Source organism: Heptranchias perlo, chromosome 3, assembly GCF_035084215.1.
Source record: "Heptranchias perlo isolate sHepPer1 chromosome 3, sHepPer1.hap1, whole genome shotgun sequence".
NCBI lineage: Eukaryota > Metazoa > Chordata > Chondrichthyes > Hexanchiformes > Hexanchidae > Heptranchias > Heptranchias perlo.
Window position 1 is genome coordinate 40,701,104 of NC_090327.1, and position 25,529 is coordinate 40,726,632.

A 25,529-nucleotide genomic window follows, 5' to 3' on the forward strand; every position below is an offset into this window, starting at 1 on the left:
GCAGCACATTAAATGTAAAATATACCCATTTCAAAAAATGTGTCTAGGATTGCTAGGCAGCAGTAAATATATTGGAGGTCATGGAAAGAACAAAGTAATATAGAGGTAAGTGTAACTTATCCATTTCTTAACCATCTGTCTTCATTTTCTTTTCCTACTGGTTCTTATGGGCCGATTTTAACTCGCGGCAGGAATCGGGAGTGCGGGGGCCGAAACGGGCAGTGAACAGTCTGGCCTCCCGGAGTTTGAAGCCCGGGGGAATCTAACCCCACCTTCATTTACATGCCCCGGCTCTGACTACCGCGCGAAGCTGGTGGGAATGTCATTCCCGTTGGTGGGCGGGAGTCAAAATTCGTGGGGGTTCAGGCTGCCACCGGGGACCCACAGGAACAGAACCTGGCAACTTAGGTATGGATTGGAGGGCAGTGGGCGGTTGTCGGCAAGTGTGTGATCAGGGCATCCTGCTCCTCCTGGCCCACAAGGATCTTTTTTTTATATATAACACAAATATTTTTTATGGACTTACCTGGATCCTATCTGCTGGCAGCTTTCACTGACAGACGGCTGTAGACGGGTCCACGGTTAAATTGGGGTGCTCATCCCAATGACGTCATCGGGACTGCCATTTAAATGAGGCCCCTGCTCCTCTGGTGTGGGCGGCCTTCCCGTCCCTGAAGTCAGATAAGTAAAAATGGTGGGGGTGGGAGTTCCCACCCCACCACACCATCTTACTCCCCCACCCACTCCGTTCCCACGGTAGGGTGGGGTGGGGGGAGGTTAAGATCACTCCTTTGTAGATTCTCAGGGTCCTTTGTGCCAATTGTTATGAATTATCCACTTTTTTCCTCAATACCATGTGTGGCACTAATGTTTCCAATGGTATTTCCCCATCTAACAAAAGGTGGTGGACTCATGGAGGATATCGCGTAGGCCAGGTTGCTCTGTGCCAATCCACTGATAACCGCACACACACAAATCTTTAAACAGGGATAGTGAGACCTAGTTTTGATAGAGAATTAATGCTGATGAAGGCTCCTCTTTCCTGAGGAAGCTAGGACAGCAGATCCAATGGCATCACAAAGAATGTCTTTGCTCCATTATCCCTTAATAGATTCTTGTTAGGTAATGGTATTGATCTTAGTCTTTAAAGCCTCAATTGACCCAGCATCCACAGCCTTTTGGGAGAGAAAGTTCCAGATTTCCCATAGCCTTTGTGAGGCAAAAGTCCTTCTTGATTTCACTCTTAAATGGCCTTGCTCTAATTTTAAGATTATGCCCTCTTGTTCTGGATTCCCTCACCAGAGGAAATAGTTTCTCTGTATCTACCCTATCAAATCTTTTTATCATATTAAACACCTCAACCTTCTAAACTCAAGGGAATACAATCCAAGTTTATGCAACCTGTCCTCATACATTAACCTTTTTGGCCCCAGCATCAATCTAGTGAATCTCCGCTATACCCCTTCCACGGCCAATATATTTTCCTGAGGTTCGGTGCAGAAAACTGGATTCAATACTCCAGATGGCGTCTGATCAAGGCTCTGCACAACTGAAGCATAACTTCCTCCCGTTTGTATTCCAGCCCCCTTGAGCTAAAGGACACCATTCCATTTGACATTTTGATTACTTTTTGTACCTGAGCACTAGCTTTTAGCTAGTGTCTGTCCCCAGAATATGGTAATGTAGAGAGGGGGGGAATTTTCCATGTTTATGCTGCCAGAACAGAGTATTGGATTTTGGGTGTTAAGCAATGAGCACTTGTTATACAACCCATCCATTCCTATCCATTAATTTAAATGAGGCCGTGCACACTTGAATCAGTAAATGACTCCGAAAACACAGTCATTGCTCCATTGGGGAAATAGCAACCACAGAATGATCAAGTTCAACATGACCTGGGATTCAGAAGTACCAAGGACTAAGAGCCTTGTATATCATTTTAAAAGTTAACTTCAAGAAAACGAGGAAAGAGTTTTAGAAAATTGATTGGAGGTGGAACACCTTTAAATCATATTGCTAAGTATACATACATGCTCAGGATTGGCAAGAATGGATTAAACAAGTATGACACTAAATTAATAAATAAATTAATCAGAAGCAATCTGAGGAATAACAAACCATTCAGATCCTCCAGGGAAAAGGTGAAGGGGTCCTTGAGACGAATATAAGAACATGCAGAAACATGTTGAAAGGGTGGCATTGGGTCAGAGAGGCTTGGGAAAAGCACAGATATAAATGCAAAATGCAACAGTGAGAAACAGTTTTATGACTGCAACAGTAAGACATGAGTCAAAGAAAAAGTAAGAATAAAAGATTCTAATGGAGCTGCAACTGAGGATGATTATAAGATAATTAATATACTAACTGATCATCTCCAACAAATAAAGGCCCAAACAGTTACCCCTGACCTTGAACCACACCACCAATGCAGAGTTTAAAAAACATTTTTTTTATTCGTTCATGGGATGTGGGCGTCGCTGGCAAGGCCAGCATTTATTGCCCATCCCTAATTGCCCTTGAGAAGGTGGTGGTGAGCCGCCTTCTTGAACAGCTGCAGTCCGTGTAGTGAAGGTTCTCCCACAGTGCTGTTAGGAAGGGAGTTCCAGGATTTTGACCCAAGTGACGATGAAGGAACGGCAATATGTTTCCAAGTCGGGATGGTGTGTGACTTGGAGGGGAACGTGCAGGTGGTGTTGTTCCCATGTACCTGCTGTCCTTGTCCTTCTAGGTGGTAGAAGTCGCGGGTTTGGGAGGTGCTGTCGAAGAAGCCTTGGCGAGTTGCTGCAGTGCATCCTGTGGATGGTACACACTGCAGCCACTGTGCGCCGTTGGTGGAGGGAGTGAATGTTTAGGGTGGTGGATGGGGTGCCAATCAAGCGGACTGCTTTGTTCTGGATGGTGTCGAGCTTCTTGAGTGTTGTTGGAGCTGCACTCATCCAGGCAAGTGGAGAGTATTCCATCATACTGCTGACTTGTGCCTTGTAGATGGTGGAAAGGCTTTGGGGAGTCAGGAGGCGAGTCACTCATCGCAGGATACACAGCCTCTGACTTGCTCTTGTTGCCACAGTATTTATGTGGCTGGTCCAGTTAAGGTTTTGGTCAGTGGTGACCCCCAGGATGTTGATGGGGGATTCGGTGATGGTAATGCCATTGAATGTCATGGGGAGGTGGTTAGATTCTCTATTGTTGGAGATTGTCATTGCCTGGCACTTGTCTGGCTCGAATGTTACTTGCCACTTATCAGCCCAAGCCTGGATGTTGTCCAGGTCTTGCTGCATGCGGGTATGGACTGCTTCATTATCTGAGGGGTTGCAAATGGAACTGAACACTGTGCAATCATCAGCGAACATCCCCATTTCTGACCTAATGATGGAGGGAAGGTCATTGATGAAGCAGCTGAAGATGGTTGGGCCTAGGACACTGCCCTGAGGAACTCCTGCAGCAATGCCCTGGGACTGAGATGATTGGCCTCCAACAACCACTACCATCTTCCTTTGTGCTAGGTATGACTCCAGCCACTGGAGAGATTTCCCCCTGATTCCCATTGACTTCAATTTCACTAGGGCTCCTTGGTGCCACACTCGGTCAAATGCTGCCTTGATGTTAAGGGCAGTTACACTCACCTCACCTCTGGAATTCAGCTCTTCTGTCCATGTTTGGACCAAAGCTGTAATGAGGTCTGGAGCCGAGTGGTCCTGGCGGAACCCAAACTGAGCATCAGTTAGCAGGTTATTGGTGAGTAAATGCCGCTTGAGAGCACTGTCGACGACACCTTCCATCACTTTGCTGATGATTGAGAGTAGACTGATGGGGCAGTAATTGGCCGGATTAGATTTGTCCTGCTTTTTGTGGACAGGACAAACCTGGGCAATTTTCCACATTGTTGGGTAGATGCCAGTGTTGTAGCTGTACTGGGACAGTTTGGCAAGAGGTGTGGCTAGTTCTGGAGGACAAGTCTTCAGCACTACAGCCGGGATGTTGTCAGGGCCCATAGCCTTTGCTGTATCCAGTGCACTCAGCCGTTTCTTGATATCATGTGGAGTGAATCGAATTGGCTGAAGGCTGACTTCTGTGATGGTGGGGATATCGGGAGGAGGCCGAGATGGATCATCTACTCAGCACTTCTGGCTGAAGATGGTTACAAACACTTCAGCCTTGTCTTTTGCACTCACATGCTGGACTCCTCCGTCATTGAGGATGGGGATGTTTACGGAGCCTCCTCCTCCCGTTAGTTGTTTAACTGTCCACCACCATTCATGACTGAATGTGGCAGGACTGCAGAGCTTTGTTCTGATCCTTTGTTTGTGGAATCACTTAGCTCTGTCTATAGCATGTTGCTTCTGCTGTTTAGCATGCATGTAGTGCTGTATTGTAGCTTCACCAGGTTGGCACCTCATTTTTAGGTACGCCTGGTGCTGCTGCTGGCCTGCTCTTCTACACTCCTCATTGAACCAGGGTTGATCCCCTGGCTTGTTGGTGATGGTAGAGTGAGGAATATGCCAGGCCACGAGGTTACAGATTGTGCTGGAATACAATTCTGCTGCTACTGATGGCCCACAGTGCCTCATGGATGTCAAGTTTTGAGCTGCTAGATCTGTTCTGAATCTATCCCATTTAGCACGGTGGTAGTGCCTCATAACACGTTGGATTGTGTCCTCCGTGCGAAGACAAGACTTTGTCTCCACAAGGACTGTGCGGTGGTCACTCCTACCAATACTGTCATGGACAGATGCATTTGCGACAGGTAGATTGGTGAGGACGAGGTCAAGTAGGTTTTTCCCTCGTGATAGTTCGCGCAAGCTCAGTCTGGCAGCTGTGTCCTTCAGGGCTCGGTCAGTCATGGTGCTACCGAGCCACTCTTGGTGATGGACATTGAATTCCCCCACCCAGAGTACATTCTGTGCCCTTGCTACCCTCAATGCGTCCTCCAAGTGGTGCTCAACATGGAGGAGGACTGATTCATCAGCTGAGGGAGGACAGTAGGTGGTAATCAGCAGGAGGTTTCTTTGTCCATGTTTGACCTGATGCCATGAGATTTAATGGGGGCCGGAGTCAATGTTGAGGACTCCCTGGCCACTCCCTGCTGACTGTATATCACTGTACCATCACCTCTGCCGGTGGGACAGGACACACTCAGGGATGTTGATGGAAGAGTCTGAGACGCTGGCTAAAAGGTATGATTCTGAGCATGACTATGCCAGGCTGTTGCTTGACTGGTCTGTGGGACAGATCTCCCAATTTTGGCACAAGTCCCCAGATGTTAGTGAGGAGGACTTTGCAGGGTCGACTGGGCTTGGTTTGCCTTTGTCGTGGCCGGTGCCTAATGGTCCGATGCGGGGTGGTCCGTCCGCTTTTATTCTTATGACTTTTCATAGCGAGATTTTACAACTGAGTGGCTTGCTAGTCCATTTCAGAGGGCAATTAGAATCAACCACATTGCTGTGGGTCTGGAGTCACATATAGGCCAGACCGGGTAAGGACTGCAGTTTTCCTTCCCTGAAAGACATTAGTTCTACCACCAACACAGAGTTCCTCCAACAGCAACATCCTGGGGGTCACCAGTGAGCAGAAGTTTATTAACAATGTGGCTACAAGCACAGGGCAGAGGCTTCAGTATTCTGTGACGAGTGCTTCACTTCCTGACTCCTCAAGCCTCTCCACCATCTGCAAGGCTCAAATCAGGTGTAATGGAATACTTACCATTTACTTAGATGGGACAGCTGTCACAACACTCAAGCTCAACACCATCATGGAGAGAGCAGTCTGCTTGATCAGCATCCTTGCTGTTGACTTAAATATTCACCCCCTCCACCGGAGCGCTTTGCTTGCAGCATGTACTATTTATAGGATGCACTGCAGCAACTCACCAAGCTTACTTCAACAGCACCTCCCAGCCCCACAATCTCTACCACTGAGAAGGACAAAAGTCACACCATCACCTCCAAGTTCCTTGCCAAGTCACATGCTATCCTGACTTGTACATTATTATGGGTCAAAATTCTGAAATTCCCTACCTAACATCAGTGTGGAACATCAATAGTGCAAAGGCTACAGCAGTTCAAAGAAAAGGCCCACCATCATTTTCTCAGGGCCACTGGGGATGGGCAATAATGCTATGACAGATATTATCTCCCTATTTTAACCCCTTACCTGCTAATTCCAGCCATAAATAATCCAAATCAAAATCAAAAATTGCTTACATGTTATAAGTATCTTTTCATCATTATCCATTCTTATGGTAATAAGATAAATTTATGCCTTCTAGGCACCAACTCACTGACAAGTGGAAATATTTTTTCTCTATTTACCTTAATAAAACATTACTATGAGATCTCCTCTTTCTGTGTTCTAATGAAAAGACCTTAGTTTCTCCAGTCTCTCCTTGAAACTAAACCCTTTCATCCCTAATGTTATCTTAGTGAATCTCTTCTGCATCCTCTCCATAGTCTTGGCACCCTTCCTAAAACTGTGTGCCCAAAACTGGACAACATATTTTAACTGTGGACTGGCCAACAATTTGTTTAATATTACTTCTTTGCTTTTGTAGGGTGTGATCTTAACCCTGAAATTCTGTGGTCGTTCCACCAATTTTTTTTTATTATTCGTTCATGGGATGTGGGTGTCGCTGGCGAGGCCGGCATTTATTACCCATCCCTAATTGCCCTTGAGAAGGTGGTGGTGAGCCGCCTTCTTGAACCACTGCAGTCCGTGTGGTGACGGTTCTCCCACAGTGCTGTTAAGAAGGGAGTTCCAGGATTTTGACCCAGCGCCGATGAAGGAACGGCGATATATTTCCAAGTCGGGATGGTGTGTGACTTGGAGGGGAACGTGCAGGTGGTGTTGTTCCCATGTGCCTGCTGCTCTTGTCCTTCCAGGTGGTAGAGGTCGCGGGTTTGGGAGGTGCTGTCGAAGAAGCCTTGGTGAGTTGCTGCAGTGCATCCTGTCCCAACAAAGCAGCATAAATGGCTGAAAACAACCATTCAAGCCGTTTCCCTCAGGGCTCTGCTCATCTCCAGAGTTATGGTGTGAGATTGGTAGAACCCCTTTGGAATTTTAAGGTCCCCATTATAAAACCTAAGATCCCATATACATCGTTTTCAATTTTTCCTCCCACTTTTAAAGATTTGTCTGTCTGAATCATTAAGTTTCCCTTCTTCTCTACTCCTATTAAAGTTTTACTATTCAGTGCATATTTCTTCTCATTATTCTTCCCAAAATGGATCACTTCACATTTCTCTGCATTAAGTTTCACCTGACATTTATCTGCCCAATCTCCCACCTGACTACATCCTCCTGAAGTTGCTTACTTCACACATGAGCATCATGTCCTCCCTAAACAGCATAATCAAAGGCGAATTGATAATTTCAATATAAATGAGATGCAAGGTCTAGAAAGGCTAAAAGGATTCAAACAAACAAATTCCCAGGCATATATATCACCAAGAACTAAGAGAGACAAGGGCTGAAATTTGAGAATCATCATTGCTTATTATGAAGAAGTCAGTGAATAGTGAATTGGACCTGGTAGAGTAGAAAGGAGACTAATGTGATTCCCATTTTCAAAAAGGAATAATAGACTCTGGCAATTAAAACCCTATTAGTTTTACATCAATACTGGGTAAAATAATGGAACCAACTGTCAGGAATAAACTTGAGTATTACTTGTATGCTAATAACCTAGTAAACAGCAGTGAATAGGGATGTAGAAGGAGATGATCTGCCTGATCAACGTTTGAAGAAGTGACATCCCAAAATGAATTGTGACAAGCCTAAATGCTACAATTTAAGCTTAAAGTGAGGGCATCCCAGGGTAAAACCTGGGAATAATATTTATTACTGCTCTCCATGTAGATGGGTCATTACTATGGCCTGACAGGTCAGACCCAATTCAGTAAAAGTGATTTCTCCAGATGAAGATCCCCTCATGGGTGTTGGAAAGAGCTAGTCTTCTGAGTTGTTAGCACTCGCCCAAAAGAATCCTTTTGACCATGATTCAGTACAGATTTTAGCCAATAGAAAATTATTTAGGGTCAGTTTTGTGTGATTATATGCATTTGCAGATGAATGCAACCCACTGATCCCACTTCATCTCCCTAAATTGCAACATCTTTCGATTGTTCTGATGAAGCTTCAACTACTCCATTGAAGGCCTTTCACTTTTGCCTAACAGCTCTGTTTCTCTTTGCAGTTACCTTAACAGGATACTACTTAATGGATGAGCAGCTGGCAGGCTCCAGCTTCAGTTTGTTTATGACTTTGACTGTAGAGAGAAGGATATCAATGTCCACATCGTGTGCCATTGAGTTCACCCTATTAGTAAGCAAGCAAACCTAGCCCCAGGCTTCATAGTAGGAAATATCCTTCCTTGGCCCATTCTATCATAGCATATAGACCATCAATCACTTTGAATTAGCTGTCATCCCTTGTTGTGAGGCCAGCATTGTGCGCAAGACAGCTAGGAGCTGCCCTCTCTTGGCCAGATTGATTGTTCAATGTAACTAGAATACTTTTGACTGCTAGTTGGTTACCTCTTTGGCCAGGATACCAAGAAAACTCCCTTGCTCTTCTTTAAATAGTGTAAATGGAATTTTTACATCCACCTGTACTGGTAGATAGGTCTCCGTTTAACATCTCAGGACACTGGGAGAACTTCCCTGCTCGTCTTCAAAAAGTGTCATTGGATCTTTGAGGGCGGACAAGGCCTCGGTCTAACGTCTCATTCAAAAGATAGCACCTCCAACAGTGCCGCACTCCCACAGAACTGCCAGCCTAGATTATGTGCTCGAGTATCTGGAGTGGGGCTTGAACCCACAATGTTCTGACTCAGAAGTAAAAGTGCTAACAGTGAGCCAAGCCTGAAACCTACTACAGAAGCAAAATGTCCAAAACATGACTTCAGACTAAAACATGAGAGTAGAACGAGGGGACACAAGTTCAATCGAGTAAAAAGCAAATTTAGGTCTAATATGAGGAGTTCTTCATATGAAGTATGATCAATTTGTGGACTGAACTTCCAGGTAGGTAATGGAGGCAAAACCAACCCTGCAGTCATTTAAGAAACAGTTGGATGCTGAGGACTCTATGTCCTTTCTGAGCTAAAAAGTCAAATAGCCTGCCCCACCACATCTATGTTATGATTCTGTGAGATTTAATAACCTGCATTCAAAAATTACTTTTTATTTTTCAATAACAGCAATCAAGAGAGCTCTGCTACAATCAAATCCATCTAAAGGTTAATATTTTCAGTATCATATAGTATCATAGTAGGTACAGCACAGGAGGAGGCCATTCGGTCCATCGTGCCAGTGCCGGCTCTTTGAAAGAGCTATCCAATTAATCCCATTCCTCTGCTTTTTCCCCATAGCCCTGTAAATGTTTTTCCTTCAAGTATTTATCCAATTTCCTTTTGAAAGTTACTAATGAATCTGCTTTCTCCACCCTTTCAGGCAGTGCATTCCAGATTGTTACGACTCACTGCGTAAAAAAACGTTTCCTCATGTTGCTTCTGGTTCTTTTGCCGATCACCTTAAATCTGTGTCCTTTGGTTACCGACCCTCCTGCCACTCGAAACAGTTTCTCCTTATTTATTCTGTCAAAACTGTTCATGATTTTGAACACCTCCTATCAAATCTCCCTTTAACCTTCTCTGTCTAAGGAGAACAACTCCAGCTTTTCCAGTCTCTCCACATAACTGAAGTCCCTCAACCCTGGTACCATTCTAGTAAGACTCTTCTGCAACCTCTCTAAGGCCTTGACATTCTTTCTAAAGTGTGGTGCCCATAATTGAACACAATACTCCAGCTGAGGCCTAACCACTGTTTTATAAAGGTTTACCATAACTTCCTTGCTTTTGTACTCTTTGACTCTATTTATAAAACCCAGGATCCCATATGATTTTTTTATCAGCCTTCTTGACTTGCCCTGCCACCTTCAAAGATTTGTGTATGTGCACCCCCAGGTCTCTCTGTTCCTGCACCCAGTTTAAAATTGTACCATTTAGTTTGTATTGCCTTTCCTCATTCTTCCTACCAAAATGCATCACTTCACACTTCTCTGCATTAAATTTTATCTGCCATGTCTCTGCCCATTTCACCAGTCTGTCTATGTCCTCCTGAAGTCTGTTACAATCCTCCGCATTGTTTACTACATTTCCGAGTTTCGTGTCATCTGCGAACTTTGAAATTATAATCTCTATACCCAAGTCCAGGTCATCAATATATATCAAAAAGAGCAGTGGTCCTAATACTGACCCCTGAGGAACACCACTCTATATTTCCCTCCAGTCTGAAAAACAACCATTCACCACTACTCTCTGCTTTCTGTCCCCTAGCCAATTTTGTATCCATGCTGCCACTATCCCTTTAATCCTATGGGCTTTAATTTTGCTAACAAGTGCTACTTTATAGAATGCCTTTTGAAAGTCCATATACACACATCAACCACGCTACCCTCATCAACCCTCTCCGTTACTTTGTTACAGAACTCAATCAAGTTAGTCAAACACAATTTTCCTTTAACAAATCCGTGCTGACTTTCATTTATTAGCCCATATTTTTCCAAATGCCAATTTATTTTGTACCGAATTATTGTCTCTAAAAGTTTCCCCCCCACCGACGTTAGGTTGACTGGCTTGTAATTGCCAGGTTGATCCCTCTCCCCTTATTTGAACGGGGGTGTATCATTTGCAATCCTCCAGTCCTCCGGCACCATCCCCATATTTAAGGAGGATTGGAAGATTGTGGTAAAAGCCTCCGCAATTTCCATCCTTACTTCCCTCAGTAACCTAGAATGCAGCCCACCTGGACCGGGTAATTTTTCTACTTCGAGTACTGTCAATTTTTTAAGTACCTCTTTATCTATTTTTAACTTTATTCAATTTTGCTACTACCTCCTCCTTTACTGCTACAATGGCAGCATCCTCTTCTGTAGTGAAGACGGATGAAGTATTCATTTAGTACCTCAGCCATGCCCTCTGCCTCCACAAGATGTGGAGATGCCGGTGATGGACTGGGGTTGACAAATGTAAAGAATCTTACAACACCAGGTTATAGTCCAACAATTTTATTTGAAAATCACAAGCTTTCGGAGGCTTTCTCCTTCGTCAGGTGAATGTAGGAACCTTTGAACGTTTAGCATTTATATTCAGAGAACAATACCTGGTGATTACAGATAATCTTTCCAACTGCCCGTTGTCAAGGCAATCAAAGTGTTCAGACAGAGAGGTGTTACCTACAGGACCACCGAATATACAAACAGCCAGAACACAAGACAGAGAGAGAGAGGGAGAAACATCCGAAAGGAAGAGAAAGACAGAGAATGACCCGTTGTATTAAAAACAGATAACTTTTATTCGCTGGTGGGGTTACATGTAGCGTGACATGAACCCAAGATCCCGGTTGAGGCCGTCCTCATGGGTGCAGAACTTGGCTATCAATTTCTGCTCGACGATTTTGCGTTGTCGTGTGTCTCGAAGGCCGCCTTGGAGAACGCTTACCCGAAGATCGGTGGCTGAATGTCCTTGACTGCTGAAGTGTTCCCCGACTGGGAAAGAACCCTACTGTCTGGCGATTGTTGCGTGGTGTCCGTTCATCCGTTGTCGCAGTGTCTGCATGGTCTCGCCGATGTACCATGCTCCGGGGCATTCTTTCCTGCAACGTATGAGGTAGACTACGTTGGCTGAGTCACAGGAGTATGAACCATGTACCTGGTGGGTGGTGTCCTCTCGTGTGATGGTGGTATCTGTGTCGATGATCTGGCATGTCTTGCAGAGGTTGCCGTGGCAGGGTTGTGTGGTGTCGTGGACGCTGTTCTCCTGAAAGCTGGGTAATTTGCTGCGAACGATGGTCTGTTTGAGGTTGGGTGGCTGTTTGAAGGTGAGTAGTGGAGGTGTGGGGATGGCCTTAGCGAGGTGTTCATCGTCATCGATGACATGTTGAAGGCTGCGGAGAAGCAAATTACCCAGCTTTCAGGAGAACAGCGTCCACGACACCACACAACCCTGCCACGGCAACCTCTGCAAGACATGACAGATCATCGACACAGATACCTCCATCACACGAGAGGACACCACCCACCAGGTACATGGTTCATACTCCTGTGACTCGGCCAACGTTGTCTACCTCATACGTTGCAGGAAAGGATGCCCCGGAGCATGGTACATTGGCGAGACCATGCAGACACTGCAACAACAGATGAACGGACACTGCACAACAATCGCCAGACAGGAGGGTTCTTTCTCAGTCGGGGAACTCTTCAGCAGTCAAGGACATTCAGCCACCGATCTTCGGGTAAGCGTTCTCCAAGGTGGCCTTCGAGACACACGACAACGCAAAATCGTCGAGCAGAAATTGATAGCCAAGTTCCGCACCCATGAGGACGGCCTCAACCGGGATCTTGGGTTCATGTCACGCTACATGTAACCCCACCAGCGAATAAAAGTTATCTGTTTTTAATACAATGGGTCATTCTCTGTCTTTCTCTTCCTTTCGGATGTTTCTCCCTCTCTCTCTCTGTCTTGTGTTCTGGCCATTTGTATATTCGGTGGTCCTGTAGGTAACACCTCTCTGTCTGAACACTTTGATTGCCTTGACAACGGGCAGTTGGAAAGATTATCTGTAATCACCAGGTATTGTTCTCTGAATATAAATGCGAAACGTTCATGGATTCCCACATTCACCTGACGAAGGAGGAAGCCTCCGAAAGCTTATGATTTTCAAATAAAATTGTTGGACTATAACCTGGTGTTGTAAGATTCTTTACATTTGTCCTCCACAAGAAGATCTCCCTTTTTGTCTCTAATCGACCCCACCCTTCCTTTTGCCACTTATATGTTTATAAAACACTTTCGGATTCCATTTCATGTTAACTGCAAATCTATTCTCATGCTCTCTCTTTGCTCTTCTTATTCCCTCTTTTTAAATCTCCTCTGTACTTTCTGTATTCAGCCTGGTTCTCTACTGTATTATGAACCTTACATTCATCATAAGCCTCCTTTTTCTGTTCCATTTTAATCTGTATATCTTTAGTCACCCAGACAGCTCTAGCTTTGGATGTCCTTCCTTTCTCTTTCATAGGGATGTGTCCACTCTGTACCCGAACCACCTCCTCCTTGAAGGCTTCCCATTGTACAGTTACTGTTTTGCCTACCAATTTTTGATTCCAGTCCCAAAGGGCAAGATTCCTTTTTAATTCACTGAAATTTGCCCTCCTCCAGTTAAGCATTTTTACATTTGATTTTTCCTCGTCCTTGTCCTTAACTATTCTAAACCTAATGATATTATGATCACTGTTCCCCAAATGCTCCCCCACTGAAACATGCTCCACCTGCCCCACTTCATTCCCCAGAACTGGATGCAGCACTGTTTCTGTTCCGGTTGGGCTGGAAATGCACTGATCCAAAAAGTTCCCTTGAACACATTTCAGGAATTCCATCCCCTCTTTGACCTTTACACTGTTACTGTCCCAGTCTATATTGGGTTAATTGAAGTCCCCCATTATCACTATTCCATAGTGCTTGCATCTTTCTGTAATTTGCCTGCAAATTTGATCTTCTATCTCCTTTCCACTATTTGGTGGCCTATAGTATATATTGTAGCATAATATCTCTTCGATTGTTCCTTAATTCTAGTCAAATAGATTCTGTCTTTGACCCCTCAACTACATCATCCCTTTTCAGTGCTATAATGGTTTCTTTGATAAATATTGCCACCCTGTCCTTTCTTTCCTTCCCTCTCTTTCCTGAATACCTTGTAGCCAGGAATATTAAGTACCCAAGCTTCCCCTTCTTTGAGCCAGGTCTCTGTTATTGCCACTATATCATTGTCCCATGTGGCGACTTGCGCCTGTGGCTCATCAACCTTATTTACCACACTACGTGCATTTACGTACATGCACTCCAATCTAATAGACTGCCTTGCATTTGGCCCCTGTCTGATCCCTCCTATTTCTGAACTATTCTGTACTCTAGTGCTACTTGTCCCTTCCAGTCCTTTGTGCATCTTGTTTCTCCTCTCCAATGTTTCATCCTGGTGTCCATCCTCCTGCCAAATTAGTTTAAACCCTCCCCCACAGCACTAGTTAACCTCCCCATGAGGACATTGGTCCCAGCTCTATTGAAGTGCAACCCATCCATTTTGAACATATCCCTTCTGCCCCAGAACTTGTCAATAAAAAATGATCTTTAAAGGGTTTACCTGCTGTATGCTTATTTGTTGTGTACATGTAACAGGCAGCTGCTAATGCTTTCTTCTGAGTAGATGTTTAAGAAATGTATAAAACAATGCATTTATGAATTTGTTAAAATTAAGGCACAGAGAATGTCTTTTTACTTTGCATTTGAATCTATTATGAAGTTTATCTGTAACTTTACAAACAGAGAGAGAGAGAGATCACTGGCATGTGTGCACAGGAACAACTTTTCTAGCTGTGAAATGGAAAAAATTACCCTTTATAAATTGGCTCATGAGATGACACACAGGGTTTTTCATCACTTAAGCTGAAACAAAAGCAGCTGGTATAGAGTTAGTATGCTTTTGAAGCTGCTGTGAAAAGCACTAGCAATTTGGAACTGAGTGCCAGGCTTGTATTCCAGAAAGAGGAGGCTTTGAGAATTGAAAAATAAAACTTAGAAATTTATACCATCGGCACACAATGAGATTGGTCATGCTGTGGTAAAGCAGCATGTAGAGTGTATGTGCTGACAAAGCATGTGACGGTTGGATGATTTCTGTAGGCTCACAGCAAGTACATCATGTTGAGGCAATGATGAGCCCAAACAGACCTCACTACTGCTAGGCAACAGGTCAGCCATTAACAATGATTTTTCCTATAGGTATCTGCAAAATATACTTGCTGCCTCATGAAATTACTAAAATCTGGACTTAATGCATAGTATTTATTGTAAAACAGATTTTCAAAAGCTGCTTTTGTACTTTTATACATTGCTCCAAAAGGGGTTGGTAGTTCCTTATCATCAACATTACAGTTAGAGTGAAATCATTTTATCTGAGCTTGGTAAATACTAGAGGATTAATTTTCCACTTCATTCTCCCAGTGGGGAGCTTTGTTTTAAATTGTTGCAAAATCTTAGACAGTGTGCACCCGAATTTCCAATATGGCTTCTTAACAGACCTAATTTCTGATATGGCTTCTTGTCATTCCCTGCTGGAAATGCAAAGGTGGACAATGAGCACTTATGTGGGAAGTGCTCAAACCCGATTACCCAGAGTAAAATCTAGGCTCTTGTTATTTTTGGTTCACCAGACAGTACCTAACACTTATCCGGGAGCACAAAACAGAGCAGAAATTGTTTAAATTGATGTTACCTTTCACTGTAGTGGTTATAATTAAACTATAATATATATGAAGAAAAGTTGGCAATGAGCAATTTTGACAATTAAGAAAGTCAAAAAGAGTTCATTTAAACTCTCCAGACAATTCAGAAATGGACAAAATAATTACTATTCTTGTACTCCTAAACGTGTTAATTAATCTGCATAATTCATTTGTCTTTTTGATTTCAGTTGAAAGTAAAATCGTGCGGCATGCTAAAGGGGTGGCCGATCTGATTGTGTCAGTTTCCCACTGGGTGAGTTCAGTTAAAATTAACCCCTGCTGAGTTTCACAATTCCTCTACTCAGGAAATATTGAAACACACAGGAATTTCAATTTGCTTCTAAACAATAGCCTAGAAATGATTGCTGGTAATATTAGCACACTAATCCTATAGATGTTTGTATGACATTTCTCATGTCTTCTACTTTAAGGCAGGCATTACCCTATTTATTTTAACTGGGTTAAAGTCTCCACTAATACAGCAGGCAGACAAACCTCGTGCGCACATGTTAAACATCTGTCTGCAAATATCCAGCTAATTTAATTGTTTTTGTACATGCCGATCAATAACTCTCCTTGTATCAGCTGCTCCTAGGGAGCATCTTTAGTCAATCTAAGTCATACAGACCAGAAAGATCGTAGGTTTGTTCCTGGACCTGTGCTGTTAGCCGGTCGTCTATGATTTCTGAATCTATAAACTCAACCTTGAATGATAGTACCGATCTGATCCTGATTATTCCTAATTGCTCCCCATGAATTCTGATGGAGAACAAGATGTGTGGTTGCCAAATATAAACAAGATTGAGATCATACTCTCCAATGGTGGAATAGTTTGGAAATACTGGCCTGGAAATTCATAGGGGGGGTTCTACAGTGGGAGATCAGCGAAACCCCCAGAAAAATGGCTATTAAAGCCCATTAACATGCTTTCTGAGGTTTCCGCTGAAGTTACAACGAGAGACACGGGGTTGGGGGGGGTGCAATCCACTGGAATTTTAAGGCCATTTTGTCCATAATTACACATAAAGTTGGATAAGGTGGTGGAGGATATCTGCTACCTGAGGAATTTTTGTATCAATAGTAAAGGAAACAAAGTTCCCAAGGCTGTTCCCTCTGACCTGGAAATTTATTGTATGATTGATGGCTGCAGTGCTGAATTAAGGCGGATGTTCAGCAACAGGACATTTCATTAGCTATGAAGATTTGGGGCTCGATTTTACAGTGAAGTAGTGGAAGTCTGCGGGTTGGGAGCCCGGCTTCAACCCGCAGACTTCCAGGTTCCCCACTGATGCATCTGGATGCACGCACGCCTCCCGAATGCGGAAGTCCCACAGGCAATTAAAGCCGGCGGGATGATCATTTACACAGTTGTTGAGGTAGTTTAAGTACTTGAAGTATTTAATTTTCTCCACATTTTGACACGGGTGCGATTTTGAAACACCCTCAGTTTGTTTCCCGTGCTGTGGGAAACACTCCATGTTGCAACAGACGTGTTTCAGCCAGCAGCCAGTGGGAGATTCAAATGCTTATTTGACAGATGGGGAGAAAAGGTCACTTATTGCAGGAGGGCACTCTGTTATTTCAGACAAAGTTTTGGCTGCAAGATCTTTGTGTTTGCACTGAAAATTCTTACTTTTCAATCAAAATTCTGCTGTTCAAACATATTTAACTACTTTGCGGACCCCCTTAAACTCTCACTGTCAGGATGGGGGGGGGGCGCCATGGCTGCATTCATCACTACATCCGAGGACGAGCAACATCACCAGCCTCGCCAAGCATGGCGTCCATCTCTGCCCCGTGGAGCTCCACAACACAGTGCTGCGCCACAGGCACCTGCACAAGAGCACAGAGGGCAACAACAGAGAGGGGTGCCGCTTGAGGAGGGGGTGGAAGAGAAAGCAGGAGCAACCCGTGGGCATAGCAGCGGCTCACCTGGCTGCTCGTGAGGCCAGGGAGTCACTGATCTGTGAACGTTTCTCCTAACATCAGACAGTGTGAAAAGTCCAGTCCTCATCACCTGGATAAAGCAGCGCCCACATCAGTTCCCCCCACCACTCCCTGCACAAAACAGGCCTGCAACTACACATACACCCACTGTAGAGTGACCCAATGGGTGGCATCAAGCGTCGCCGTTCATGGTGAACCTCATGAAAGGGCCCGATTACAGAAGCCAGTCAAGAATGGCCAAGACGAGGCCGTAGTGGTGATAATAATATTTAATGTGAGTTTAACAAAAAGCTAATATTAATAAAAAACATGACCACCCGTCAAACACCCTTGTGCATACCCTTCGTGATTACAAAACCTTCACCGTTCTCTTCCAACTACTTCTACGTGGTGCATCCCCTGTGGCTGCAGCAGAGGTAGTGGCAGGTTGCTCTTGTCCATGCCCTGACCGATTAGATGCTTTGGGCCGACGCCCTCAGGGTTTTGGTGCCCGTGAGGGCCCCTCCAAAGACTGCTCCCCCTGCACATGTGCAGGGGCAGACTCAGCCACCTGGAGAGGAGGCAGCATTGTGAGTATTGGTTGAGAGGGGGGCAACGGGTGAGAGTGGCGTCCCCACTTCCATCTCCCCTTTCGCCATCATCCCTCCCCTAGGCCAGGCCCATTTCACTCTTACCACCCTGCTGGACGACAGTTTGGAGGACATGTGTGAAACCTTGTAAGGCCAGTGCTCGTGTATCTGTCTGCCTGTTTAAGGCGGCAGAATGTTGTTCACTGTGAGTCCGAACGGCCGTTGTCAAGACTTGAATGGACTCATTTGTGAACCGTGCTTGAAGCTCAATGGAGGCTAGCCTACTCTCCATCGCAGACATTCCTGCACTCACCCATGACAGAATCTCAGAGAGTTGCTCATGTCCCTGTGACACTATCTCAGAGATTCCCTTCTGTACCTGTGCCACCACTCCACTTATACAGGAATTGGACTCCTCCATCCTCTGCGCGATTGTGGAGAGTGCACGTGGCACCTGTTCCAGCACGGACGGATTTTACTGGGCGGGTTACCCGTGCGCCCAATCGCCCCCCTGCTGCCATCCCACCTCCCCACTAATATCGGGGCAAGAAATTTTTGAAGCCATAAAAGCACATGTGCTTTCCAACTAGCCTAATAGATGGGTGGATCTTTTAACTTTGCTGGGGGGGTAAAACAGGCAGTAGCAGATCGACTGATGACTTCAATGGAAAAGAAAATTGGCGGGGTATATAGCAGGCAGCCAATCTTCTGCCGCCTGATTTATGCCCCTGCTGAAGTTGAAATATGCACCCTAGAACCACAGAACCATAGAAAAGATACAGCACAGAAGGGGGCCATTCGGCCCATCATGTCTGCGCCGGCTCGAAGAATAACCAGGTGCCCATTCTAATCCCACCTTCCAGTCCGTAGCCCTGCAGCATATAGCACTTTAGGTGCAGGTCCATGTACTTTTTAAAAGAGTTGAGGGTCCCTGCCTCTACCACCAATTCGGGCAGTGAATTCCATACACCCACCACCCTCTGGGTAAAAAAGCTTTTCCTCATGTTCCCTCTAATCCTTCCGCCAATCAGCTTAAATCTATGTCCTCTAGTTCTTGAACTCTCCGCTAGGGGAAACAGGTACTTCTTGTCTACTCTATCTGGGCCCCTCATAATTTTGTACACCTCAATCAAGTCACCCCTCAGCTTCCTCTGCTCCAAGGAAAACAACCCCGCCTATCCAATCTCTCCTCATAGCTGCAATTTTCAAGCCCTTGCAACATTCTTGTAAATCTTCTCTGCGCTCTCTCCAGAGCAATTACGTCCTTCCTGTAATGTGGTGACCAGAACCCTACGTTAGATTGATTCACTACTAATCTGGCATTGCCTTTTTATCAATAACCTGCTTTATATTAGTTTATCAGTTATAAAGTAATTTAAGGTGTCAGACTTGGCTAACTGGCAGCATGCTTACCTCAGAGTCAGTACGTTGTGGGTTTAAGCCCCACTCAGGTATTTGAGTACATAATCCAGGTTGACACTTGAGTGCAGTACTGGGGGAGTTCTGTGTGTTAGGAGGTGCCATCTTTCAGATGGAGATGTTAAACTGAGGCCTGTCTGTCCTCTCAGGTGAATGTAAAAGATCCCATGACACTTTTGGAAGAAGAGCAGAGGAGGTGTGCTGGCCAATATTTATTCCATCAACCAACACCACAAAAACAAATTATCTGGTCATTATCTTTTGCTGTTTATGGGATCTTACTGTCCGCAGGTTGGCTGCCAAGATTCCCCATATTACAGTAGTGACTACACTTCAAAAGTACTTCGTTAGCTGTGAAATACTTTGGGATGCCCTGAGGTGATGAAAGGTGCTATGTGAATAAAAGTGTTTTCTTTCAAAAACTGAAAATTGAAATGTTAAACACTGGAAATGCAGCCACTGTGAGGCCTCTGAGCATATCTTCCAAATTCTGCTGTTCCAAAAAAATTAGAAATGGAGGTTACCTAGCAAGCAACTTGAAATGCTTTAGAAGACTATGGAACAACCCTAAGATTACATAGCTGAGGAGCCAAAAGATGTCTTAACTACTATAATGGTTATCAAATTAGGAGAGGTAGTGAAAATACCTTATCCTCACACAGATGAAGACAAGACTGGCTTTGATGCCATTCTTACCAAGATGGAATAATTCCTCGTCAGGGAGACCAATGAAATCGATGTATGCTATATTTTCAAAAATCAGGACCAAAATCTTGATGAAATAATAGAGTCATATGTAATGATTCTCCACACTTTAAGCTGGAACATGAAATTGTGGAGCAGCAGAGGAAACCTTAATCAGAGACAGGATTGTTACTGGCATTCAGAACAAAGGTACTAGGAAGAAACTTTTACAAGAACCAAAACTAACATTGAAATCTTACATCAACATGTACAAAACTAATGAAGCAATAGCAACGCAGCTGAAAGAAATAAGTACCCCGGAAAAAATGCAATATACAACAGCGAAAATGACTCCAGATGTGAAGCCAAAGGAGTTTTTGAAAATTCCTGAAATAGACTATAAATACCGTGGAAAAATGCCTGTCCTCCTTAGAGTTGGAAATGGAATATATGTAAAGAGCAGAACAATTTCTCAGTCAGGTGTCCAACGTCCAGAAATGGAGGTAATCAGTGGATACGTAATGTAGATGAAATTACTGGTAACTCAAGTGAAAGTTATTGGATCGATGTATGCTCAAAAACTTTAGGGATAATTTTCTGACGTTGCACTCCCAGTGTGGGGTGTCTTATCTGCTGGGAGTAAATATTGGAACTTTGGGCTAGATTTTCACTTTCAGTGGTGGCAGGAAATTGATGGCAGTGGATCAGTGGAAAAGAAACCACAGCAGAATTTGGACAAGCTGAAATGTGTGGAGGATGCAAGTCGAACAAGGAGAGAATGAGAGTAATCAGTTCTGAAGGTGAAAATGTCCCATCATTTCTGGTAGAAGGTCTCAGAACTGGCAAGGCACATAGGGCATCATTGGGAATGGCTTCCAGCCCAATTTTGCATTCTTGCCTGCTGGAGACACATCAGGGAGCTGGTGTAACTTCAGCGTAAAAATCCTGGCTCATGTGATTTGAAGCTTTAGTTTGTTACCAATTGAACTCAATAATAAAAGCTGCAGTCTGAATGGTTCATACTGCGGGGGAGAGGAAAGGAAAACTAGTCTTCAGTCCTGGTGCATCAGAGTTACTGTAGTTGTTTCAAACGCAACTCCATGTTTGAATCCCTCCAATCAGGTTTCCACTCCTGCCACAGTACTGAAACAGCCCTTATCAAAGCCACAAATTACATCCTATGTAACTGTGACAGTGGTAAACTATCGCTCCTCATCCTTCTTGACTGCCTGCAGCCTTTGACATGGTTGACCACACCATCCTCCTCCAACGCTTCTCCTCCATTGTCCAGCTGGGCGGAACTGCGCTCGCCTGGTTCTATGCTTATCTAGCCTGTCGTAGCCAGAGGATCACCTGCAATGGCTTCTCTTTCTGCTCCTGCACCATTACTTCTGGAGTCCCCTAGAGGTCTATCCTTGGTCCCCTCCTATTTCTCATCTACATGCTGCCCCTCGGCAACATCATCCGAAAACACACGTAAGCTGATGACACCCAGCTCTACCTTACCATCACCTCCCTCGACCCCTCCACTGTCACTGATTTGTCACACTGTTTGTCCAACATCCAGTACTGGATGAGTAAAAATTTCCTCCAACTAAATATTGGGAAGACTGAAGCCATTGTCTTCAGTCCCCACCACAATCTCCGTTCTAGCCACCGACTCCATCCCTCCCCCGACCGCTGTCTGAGGCTCAACCAGACCATTCACATCCTTGATGTCCTATTTGACCCTGAGATGAGCTTCTGACCACATATCTGCTCCATCACCAAGACTGTCTACTTCCACCTCCACAACGTCGCCCGTCTCCACCCCTGCCTCACCTCATCTGCTACTGAAACCTTCATCCATGCCTTAGTTACCTCTAGCCTTGACTATTCCAATGCCCTCCTCTACAGTCTCTATAAACCTGAGCTCATCCAAAACTCTGTTGCCTGTGTCCTAACTTGCGCCAAGTCCCATTCACCCATCACCCCTGTGCTCGCTGCACTACATTGGCTCCCGGTCTGGGAACGCTTTGATTTTAAAATTCCCATCCTTGTTTTCAAATCCCTCCATGGCATCAGCCCTCCCCATCTCTGTAACCTCATCCAGCCCGACAACCCTCTGAGATCTCTGCGCTCCTCCAATTCTGACCTCGTGTGCATCCCTGATTTTAATCGCTCCACCATTAATGGCCGTGCCTTCAACTGCCCTAAGCTCTGGAATTCCCTCCCTAAACCTCTCCGCCTCTCCACCTCTCCTCCTTTAAGACGCTCATTAAAACCTACCTCTTTGACCAAGCTTTTGGTCACCTGGTCTAATATCTCCTTATGTGGCTCGGTGTCAAATTTTGTTTGATTGTGAAGTGCCTTGTGATGTTTTACTACATTAAAGGCGTTATATCAATACAAGTTGTTGTTGTTGTTGTTTTAATTGCACATGTATCTAGTAGAGGGAGCCTATTCATGGAGATACGGCTATCATTCATTTGGTAAGCTCCTAGCTGAGTGGCAGGGGATCAACAACTGAGAATGTGTGCTGCTTTAACAGTGATTTGAAGGGGAATATAAAGACAACGGGGGTGAAATTGGTCTTCTGCGGTTATGCAAAACATGCAATAGCGAATCGGCAGCCCCTTTTACATCCAGTGGGGAAGAAAAGCAGGTGGGGTGTAAAACGGACTGCCGATTTGTTATCATCCATTTTGTCCTAACGCCGAAGATCAATTTCACCATCAATGAGGGATACAGGGATCTTGTACAAAAGAATAAGGAGTTACTTTCAACTTTTGTGGGGGCGGACAACAGGTGGTAATGGATCAGCTGCCCGTTATGCACCCCAAAGTGTGGTGCCCAGAATTGGCCACAATGCTCCAACTGGGGCCTATCTTGTGTTTTACTTAAAAGGTTTAGCATAACTTCCTTGCTTTTGCACTCTATGTCTATTTATAAAGCCAAGGATCCCATATGCCTTTTTAACAGCCTTCTCAACTTGTCACCTGCCACCTTCAAAGATTTGTGTACATACATCCCCAGGTCTCTCTGTTCTGGCACCCCCTTTAAAATTGTACCATTTAGTTTATATTGCCTCTCCTCATTCTTCCTACCAAAATGAATCACTTCACACTTCTCTGTGTTAAATTTCATCTGCCACGTGTCTGCCCATGTTACCAGTCTGTCCATATCCTCCTGGAAGTTGTTACTATCCTCCTCACTGTTTACTACATTTCCAAATTTTGTGTCATCTGCAAACATTGAAATTATGCCCTGTATACACAAATCCAGGTCATTAATATATATCAAAAAGAGCATTGGTCCTAACACCGACCCCTGGGGGACACAACTGCACACTTCCCTCCAGTCTGAAAAACAACCATTCACCGTTACTCTTTGCTTTCTGTCCCTTTGCCAAATTTGTATCCATGCAGCAACTGCCCCTTTAATCCCATGGGCTTCAATTTTGCTAACAAGTCTATTATGTGGTACTTTATCAAACGCCTTTTGAAAGTCTATACACACAATCAACCGCATTACCCTCATCAACTCTCTCCGTTACTTCATCAAAGAATTCAATCAAATTAGTCAAACACAATTTGTCTTTAACAAATCCATACTGGCTTTCATTTATTCACCTGTATTTTTGCAAGTACCAATTAATTTTGGCCTGGATTATTGTCTCTAAAAGTTACCCCACCACCGACGTTAGGCTGACTGGCCTGTAGTTGCCACGTTTATCCCTCTCCCCTTTTTTGAACAGGGGTGTGGCATTTGCAATCCTCCAGTCCTCTGGCACCACTCCCATATCTAAGGAGGATTGGAAGATTGTGGCCAGAGCCTCCGCAATATCCACCCTTACTTCCCTCTGCACCTTAGGATGCCTCCCATCTGGACCGGGTGACTTTTCTACTTTGAGCACTGCCAACCTTTTAAGTACCTCCTCTTTATTTAGTTTTATCCTATCCAATTTCTCTACTACCCCCTCCTTTACTGTGACATTGGCAGCATCCTCTTCTTTAGTGAAGACAGATGCAAAGTACTCATTTAGTACCTCAGCCATGTCCTTTGCCTCTACAAGAGGATTTCCATTTTGGTCCCTAATCGGTCCTACCCTTCCTTTGACTACTCTTTTACTATATATATGTTTATAAAAGACTTCTGGGTTCCCTTTTATGTTACCCACTAATCTGTTCTCATACACTCTGTTTTCCCCCTCTTATTTCCTTTTTCTGTTCTCCTCTGTACTTTTTGTATTTAGCTTTGTCCTCTACTAAATTATGAACCTGACATTTATCATAAGCTGCCTTTTTCTGTTTCATTTTAACCTCTGAGTTTAGTTATCCAGGAAGCTCTTCTTTTCCCCCTGGGGATATGTCTAGTCTGTACCTGAACTATCTCCTCTTTGAAGACCTCCCATTGCTCATTTACTGTTTTTCCTGTCAATCTTTGATCCTAATCCATCTGGGCCAGATCCCTTTTCAACTCTCTGAAATTAACTCTCCTCCAGTTGAGTACTTTCACATTTGATTTTTCCTTAACTACTGTAAGCCTAATGATATTGTGATCACTGTTTCCCAAATGCTCCCCCACTGAAACATGCTTCACTTGCTCTATCTCATTCCCCAGAACTTGATCCAGCGCTGCTTACTTCCTCGTTGGACTAGAAATATTCTGATCAAGAAAGTTCTCTTCTACATATTTCAGGAATTCTTCATCCCTTTGCCCTTTACACTGCTAGTTTCTCAGCCTATATTAGGATAATTGAAGTCCCCCATAGCATCTTTCTGCAATTTGCCTTCAAATTTGCTCCATTATCTCCTTCCCACTATTTGGTGGCCTATAGTATACACACAGCAGCGTAATAACTCCTCTATTGTTCCTTTATTCTAACCAAATAGATTCTGTCTTTGAACCCTCAACTACATCATCCCTTTCTAGTGCTGTAACAGCATATTTGATCAATACTGCCAACCCCCCTCCTTTTTTTCATTCCCTATCTTTCCTGAATACATTGTAGCCAAGAATATTAAGTGCTCATTCCTCCCCTTGTTTGAGCCCTTTTATGATTGTTATGAAGTTAAATATTAAGCAATGAAAACCAAAACAAACTGACACAAAAGCTCAAGGCAAGGAGTGTTACTTCTGTGGTGATGCATATTGTGAAAAAAATGTATGATAAAGATCTTTGCATTTCATGGAACTCTGGAAGTTGTTGAGATGGATAATGATCTGTTATTTAACAGTGCAGAATTCCAACAATTCTCAGAATATCTTAGGTTCCTCACAGAAGGATAACATCATATTGGACCGAGGCCAATGAAGAAGCAGGAAGATTCATAAAGAGGCTTAAAGAAACAATTCATACAATCTAAGTCAAAAGAAATCATCGTAGCAAGAAGTGTGGAAATTGATGAGAAACTGCCATTGCACTCTACACATGAATGGAGGTGAAGCACCAACTACAATCCTTTTCATTCAGAAATGAGAAACACTTTGTTACATATGAGTAGAACAAAGCAGAGTGATCTCATTCAGAAAAAAGATAAATTCAAAGAAAAAATGAAGAAAAAATGAAGGAATATACTCATAAGAGATAAATTT